The sequence below is a fragment of the Vespula pensylvanica genome, chromosome 22, assembly GCF_014466175.1.
Source record: "Vespula pensylvanica isolate Volc-1 chromosome 22, ASM1446617v1, whole genome shotgun sequence".
Lineage (NCBI taxonomy): Eukaryota > Metazoa > Arthropoda > Insecta > Hymenoptera > Vespidae > Vespula > Vespula pensylvanica.
The window spans coordinates 2,306,069-2,313,568 of NC_057706.1; the positions used below are offsets into that span (position 1 = coordinate 2,306,069).

The 7,500-nt window shown below is 39.0% G+C and overlaps 1 protein-coding gene and 1 long non-coding RNA gene across 3 annotated transcripts in view; one reads left to right on the plus strand and one right to left on the minus strand.

Annotated features, from left to right (window-relative positions):
• Positions 1-1,579, minus strand: part of LOC122636550 — a 9,388-nt gene extending 7,809 nt beyond the window's left edge. Inside the window, exon 1 of the long non-coding RNA XR_006328979.1 lies at positions 1,466-1,579. This is a non-coding gene — a long non-coding RNA (uncharacterized LOC122636550). The remainder of the gene's footprint in view (positions 1-1,465) is intronic.
• Positions 1-7,500, plus strand: part of LOC122636531 (transmembrane protein 132C) — a 90,472-nt gene that overhangs the window by 8,051 nt on the left and 74,921 nt on the right. The gene's annotated exons all lie outside the window — the stretch shown is intronic.

Genomic DNA, 7,500 nt, shown 5'->3' on the forward strand with positions numbered 1-7,500 from the left:
GAGAGAGAGAGAGAGAGAGAGAGAGAGAGAGAGAGAGAGAGAGAGAGAGCTCAGGATGAATACTTTTGCGATCGAATTATTTTACCTCGTTGACGTTAAATTTCGATTTCTTACTTTCGTCGAGATTATCACTACGGGTTTATTAAAGTTCATCGTCGGTTATCATGACGACGGATATAGAAAATTTCGTAGTAACTCTCAAATCTCTTGAAATTATTTTATTCGAATCTGTTATTATCATGATTATCATTATTACTATTATTATTATTATTATTATTATTATTGTTGTTGTTGTTGTTGTTGTTGTTGTTGTTATTATTATTATTATATCGGAATGGGAAGGAGTATCGAATATTTTTCTTCGAATCAACGATGAGAGCTAGAGTTTCGATCTGGTATAAAGGAATGTCGGTGAATATTTCATTCCAAGTCGTTCCTCCCACGCAAAGTATCCATAATATGCTATAGGTATATATATATATATATACATATATTGTATATATAATAATATATATTATACATTATATATAATATATATATGTACATTTATACATATATTTTATATATATATATATATATATTTTACGATATAATAGCAGAATCGCGATGAATCGACTCGATTTGAGTTTTGAAAAGAGGAAAATAAAGGAATGGAAATTCGAGGAGGCGATAACGTTAAGTGGATTGCTCTTCTCTCGTAAACTCGCGAAAGAATATCATCGGATAAGTTCGTTCCTTCGTTCGTTCATTCGTTCCTTCGTTCATTCGTTCATTCGTTCATTCGTTCGCTCGATCGATCGTCGTCGAGCTAGCTTTACGTTGTTCGGTCGTTCGTTGTCGGGATCTTGATTCGTGGTCAGGGTCGGCCGTTCTTAAGATTTCGCGGCGTACGTTCTAACGTAGGTCGTCCTGGCAACCTGGCTGAATGATTTTACGGGTCTTCTCGCGGCAGTCGGGCTATATCGACCGCCTCCTAACGAAGAACGAAGAAGCAACGAGAAAAAGAGAGAACGAGAGAGAGAGAGAGAGAGAGAGAGAGAGAGAGAGAGAACAAAAAGAAAATGAGATAGATAGAGATAGAGAGAGAAGAGAGAAGAAAAGCAAAGGTAAGGACTACCTATTCTCTCCTCCCTTCTATCGTCTCTTCTCCAGCCTGTTCGAGCTTCGGGAACCTTGTTGAGAGAAAGAGAAAGAGAGAGAGAGAGATAGTAAGGGTCGTCGTTCGTCTTGGCAAAGAAAAAGAAAAAGAAAAAGAAAAAGAAGAAGTTGCTAGATCCTTCGGACAGGATGGGGAGAAGAAGGTGGGACGCGAAGCAGGTGTTCCCCTGCGATCTCTTATTGTCTCTTTTCTACGTGTGGCTTACCTGCCCTCGGCTTTACGCTTTATCCTTCTTCGGAGCACCTAAAAAGAGACTACCACTCGTTTCGACGAGCGATGGAGTTATCCTTCCTGATGGCTGCTTACCTCTCTATCTTTCTTTCTCTCTTCTTCTTTCTGATGGAAGCTGACGGTTTATGATATCTCTTTCTATACTATATCTCTTCTTCTTCTTCTTCTTCTTCTTCTTCTTCTTCTTCTATTTGTTCTAACCTAAAAACATATTAGATTTCTAAGGTGCGAGCACGTCCATTGTTAGATTCTTTCGACGATGTATTCGTCGGACTCCTCACCGATGGACGAATCACGTTTCGAAGTATCTACGTCGTGAGAATAATAATAATAGTAACTTGTAACAACAGTAGTAGCAACAGTATTAATAGTAGTAGTAGTAGTAGTAGTAGTAGTAGTAGTAGTAGTAGTAGTGTAGTAGTAGAAATTAGATTTTGAGCCATTTTCGCGAAAGTTACGATGCTGAAGCACCGAGGGGAATCTCGAGTAATGGAGTTTTGAAGGAGCTAAGAAATCGTGGCGAATCCAATTGTTCCGACAGTGCGTCACTTAACACCGATTACAGTTTGTTTCAGCGTTCAGTTATCGCCGAGGCGTAGTACCTAATATCTATATACTATCTAACATATTTATGTAATACGTATAATCTTGTACAAAGCTTGCAACATCCACGTAACGTTTTCGAACCTAACGGTAAATTCAACGGATCAAATCGGCTTACGAAAGAAATTCTTTTCCATCGATGATGGAAAATTGCTCTGTTATAGATTTGCATTGTTGTAGGTATATATGTATGTGTTTTTTTTTTTTTTTATATATATATATATATACACGAATAGAAATAACAACGTATTACTTATTTACATGTATACATATGTACAAGTTTTTCAAATGGACGAAGAAACGGAACGAATTAGGTTTGAAGAACCTAATTCCCTTCTCGTCACGCGAATCATCTTAGCCGAGATTTGACTATCTAGATATCTATGTACGTTTAGTCATGGCGTATATCTACTTCATGTTACGACGATCCTTTCTGAAATCGGTGGATGGATATTCTCAATGCTTTGTAAAGCGAAGCCAAAGTCAAATATAATAGCGGCTCGACGGTCCTTTCCCGTTTTATTTGAAATCGATCTCCTCTCTGTCCACGAATACCTACCTATCTACCTATCTACCACTCGTATTCGATTCGATGGAACATGACGCTGCCGTACGTATATCGAATCGCGTTCGAGGTTTTTCTCTTTTTTTCTTTTTATCTTTTTTTTCTTTTTATCTTTTTTTACCGTCCTACAGAATAAATAGATGAAACCTCCGTTGTTCAACGTTTCGCAAATAAACCAAAATCGTTGGGTATATATATATATATATATATGTATGTATATAATGTATATTTATGTATGTATATATGTATATGTAATAACGAGAGATGATTGGAACGAGACGCGGATTGAAAATCTTTCTTGATCTTTTTCTTTGAGGCATTACTTACCGCAAAATAGAGAAGAATCTTTGAATTTCTTCCTTTACGTAGGCAACTACTTACCAACCTACGCAACCATCGTTCGTTCCAATATTCAATGTGTACGCGGAACGTTTGTTGAATTTTTCAGAGTGACTCTGGAAAAAGGGGGACTTTCGTACCCTGGTAGAAAGATCAACGGGTCGAGTTATAAATCATTGTTTCATCGCATCCAACTCTTTTGGCGTTTCCCTTTTTCTTATTTTACGTCGGCTCGTCACGGAATACAAGCACGTGCATTACGTGTAGAGTGTGTTATGTATATATATATATATACACACACATAAATATATATATGCGAGTATATGCGAATTTGATATGCTTGTAATCTTGGAGTAACAGTCGTGTCGTTCCATCTCCCTTTCTTTCTCCAATCCTTCTCTTTTTACTTTATGTGTGTTATATGTATCTCTCTCTCTCTCTACTTGCATGAGGTTAAAACGAAACACGCTTCGTCGTTCCTGCAATTCCACCGTCTGTCTCTCTCTCTCTCTCTCTCGTGTGTGTCCTAACCGGGATCGCTCTCCGAAAATCGAATCACCATGTGCCGCACCGTGCCGCACCGGACCGACTACAGAGTTAAGCTCGACTACGCGATAAGCACTGACAGTCGCAACCGGATTATTTTTAATCGTATCGTTTTAAAATTCGACGAAAAATTTGTAGGTTAACCTAGAGAGAAAATGGTGGATCGAATTCTCGGTCCAGAGGAGAAATACGTATTCGTTATCTCGTTTCCAATTTGCCAGTAGCAGGAAGTTAAAGAATAAGGGTTATAGACGAGATGGGGTGGGGATAGGGATGAGGATGAAGGTAGGACGAGGGAAGAGAAAGGAGGGTGCGAAGCGGAAAGAATGCATTTTTCCTTCACCTCCTGTTACTCCTCCTATACCTCCCCTTCTACTTCCACCCCCCACTACCACTACCAGCAATGGTACCACCACCATCACCATCACCAATCCCCAACCCTCAACCCCCAACCCCGTTCTCTTTCTCTGTTCCTCCTCTTTCATGCCTGAAATGCGACGGCTGTGAAATTGCACTGACGCCACTTTCGTCGAGCGTATAAAAGCACGTAGCAAGTACGTACTATACTTCCTCCTCGCAAATTCTTCCGCGATAGGTATAGCATACTCTCTGTTTTCCTCATCCTCTTTTCTTTTTCTCTTTTTTTTCTATATATATATATATATATATTTTTTTTTTCTTTCTTTACCCTTTCCCTCTAGACCTCTTCTACCTCCCTCTCGTCCCTCGTCCCCAATTCTCAGTTCACCCTTCCACCATCTCTTATTTCTCTTTTAGCAGGCAGGGACCTATCTACCTCGAGGAAGCCGAAATGGGACGGCTCGCGAGCCAACGCGACGATGAAACAAACCGCTCCATTGCCTCACACTCGCTAGGAATCTGTTTAATTCCAAGGAATGTCTGGTAGCAGTCGCGACGATGGTAAGGGAGAAAGAGGGATAGACTGGGATAGAGATAGATAGATAAAGAGATATATAGATAGAGATATATAGAGTGAGAGAGAGAAAAGGATTGACACGAGGCGAATACGACACGCCTATGTCGTTCCTAAGAGACATTTTACTTGGGCAAAGTAATACGCGGGTGCATTGCAGAGGAAACACGAGTTATTACGAAATATTCGAGTCTCGGCACAAAGCAGCCATCGTCGCTGTCATCGTTGTTGTCGTCGTCGTCGTCGTCGTCGTCGTCGTCGTCGTTCTCCTTCTCTTCATCCTCGAAGACATCTCTCTAAAGGGTCGTTTGAAATTGGTTCTCGACTACTTGGACGGTGCTCTTACATTACGTTATGTACGCTTGTATTAATGTATATGAGAGAGTGCGGAGTTGGAAAAGGGAGTGAGAAGAAGAAAGAGAGAGAGAGAGAGAGAGAGAGATGAGGGAAAAGAAATGAGATTAAAGGCGACGAAATGAGTTTTCAAGTTTTTTTCTCTCGCTCGTTCGCTCGCTCAGACGTCGCCTTTCGTGCGTCTTTAAGTTACGATCTTAATACTATCCGTAGTTTAAAACGTTTTATACAATTTATCTGACTTTGATATAAGCTGCTCTTGCGAGGGTGGGATGGGTGTAACACCGATAAAAGCGATAACTGCGTCTACGCGTTATCGAGTAAGTAGACGATGTTCGATGAAGCGGATCGAGTAAGAGAAATACTTAGTTATGCTAGAAGAAGAAGAGAACGAGGAAGTAGAATCGTCGTACTTGGAATCAATGAATGCTTTCGTTACTGACTCCTGTTACGTCATTGCGAAAGAGATAACCTAGAGTTTCCTTGCGGACGAATGCATTTCCGCTTGTGTTCTACTTTTGCCGCACTCGACTTTGCCGGCTGCGCGCATATGCTCAGGTTGTTTATAGATCACCCGATCTGTCGAGAACTATGGAGGAGTAGATGAAGGTGGAGGTGGAGGTAGTGGAAGAGGAGGAGATAGCGCCGAGATTAGGCTAGATTAGACGGACCGAAACAACGTGCATTTACGTTCCACTTTTCGTACCGTTTATTTCACGTAGTTAGGTACATGGATATATATATATATATATATATATATATATATATATATACTTATTTTCTATGGTAGTATATATATGTGTGTGTCTGTATAGTATAAAACAGTTAATGTAGTAGTTCGATTCTACTACTACTGGCTCGATATTACCGTTCGCTTAGTTCTTTTTCATGACTGTGGAAGCCATTACGCGAATCCTTCCTCTTCCGTAGTATTATTGATAAGGGGAAGTCTTTTGAGAAGATGTCGCTCGAAAGAGAGCATCCATTATTTCTTTTCAGATCGTTTCAACTATATCGACTATATCAATGTCTCCCAGTTTCGTCGAAGTGCCATCGAGCGGATGTGCACGACGGATATTCCGTAAATTAATTACTTCGGCGATTTAAAAACATGCGCTCTCTTATTAACCGAACGATTGGATACGAGGCTTGAGATTGAAAAAAAGAAAACAACATGAAAAAGCAAAGAAATCTCGTGAACTACTTGCGTGAACTTTTTTTCGTTATTCAAATATGAAATTCAAGCTCGCGATTGAAATTCGCGATTTTACAAAAAAAGGAAGAAAAAAATATGATTACTCTTGAAATGATGATAGTTCGATCACGTTTCTACGGAATTAGATTTTTCTGTTATTCTTATCTATCGAGTTAGCTGCCTATTTCTTATGAAAATGTAATATTTCTGTAAAGCTCGAATCCTACGATTTCGTCGTTTCCTACGTTGAAAGTTCGCGACTAAACGACCAAACGTTCGACCGACCGACCGATCGACCGACCGACCGACCGATCGACCGACTTTACTATCTACTACTATTCGCCGAGCTTTACGATGGAAACTGAATACATTTTCCATAGACCATGTATCGAACTCTGTGCGCTCGACTATGACTTCGCGTTGGTAAGCATATAGATTCGAGTTTCCATACATTGTAGGCTGTCCCTTATCCGTGACTTTTAGAAGAGAAAACTGTCCGGAAGTACGTGCGAACGCCGACACTCGACCTCCCTTAAAAATCCAATAATCCAAAAAAGAATTCCACGAGTCGAGGTGGGATTCACATCGAAGGCAATAAAGCGTCGAATTCCAATGTCGTCGTAGTCCGTTCAATCGAGTTTCGAGCGCTCATAGAATAAGTCTCGGCGGTGGTGAATCTACTCTTCTGCTTTGTCTTTTTTTCTCTCTCTCTCTCTCTCTCTCTCTGTCTCTTTTTCTCTTTCTTTCTTTCTTTCTTTCTCTCTTTCTTTTTATTTGTAAGATTTTTTTTTGTATGAAAGAAGGTATACCTATATAAGTACGTTTCATCAACGAGATGTATATTCTAAAGTTCGACGAAACGTGGATGGAAAAGAGATTCGTGAGAGGGAGAGAGAGAGAGAGAGGCAACAAATTCATTAATCGTGGACTTTCGAGAAAACGAAAAATGTCGAGGCATCTTGAAAAATTCTCGAGAGATTCTTTTTCTTTTTTTTTTTCTTTTCTCTCCGATTAGAATGGATCAACAAAAGTGTTGTTTGAAAGTAATATAGAGAAATGTATAGTTTATTTGTGTTCAAGTAGATAATATATAAATGCAAATATGTAGAGGAAAAATTATTCGTGTAAAAAAAAAAAAAAAAACAAGAAAAAAATAAAACGAAATAAAAAGTGGTAGTAAAATAATAAAAGAATTCGGAGTGAATGCGCGCGTTTGTGTATGTGTGTGTGTGTGTGTGTGTGTGTGTGGATAGAGAGAAAGAAACTATGGTATGAAAATGTGAACTGGAACGTGTAAAAACGTGGGCTTTTGAGGAAACGAAAAATATCGAAGTATTTTTAAAAATTCCTGAAAGATCTTTTTGCGATTAGAGTGGACCAACGTAAGTGTTATTCAAAAGTAATATACAGAATGTTCAATCTTCTCGTGTTCAAGTTGGTAAATATAAATACAGATATGAAGAGGGACAATCTATTCGTATAAAAATCAAATCAAATCAAAAGTGGCAATCAAATAATTGATTATATAAAATAATAAACTAAATAAATAAAAGTGAGGATGTGATATATATATA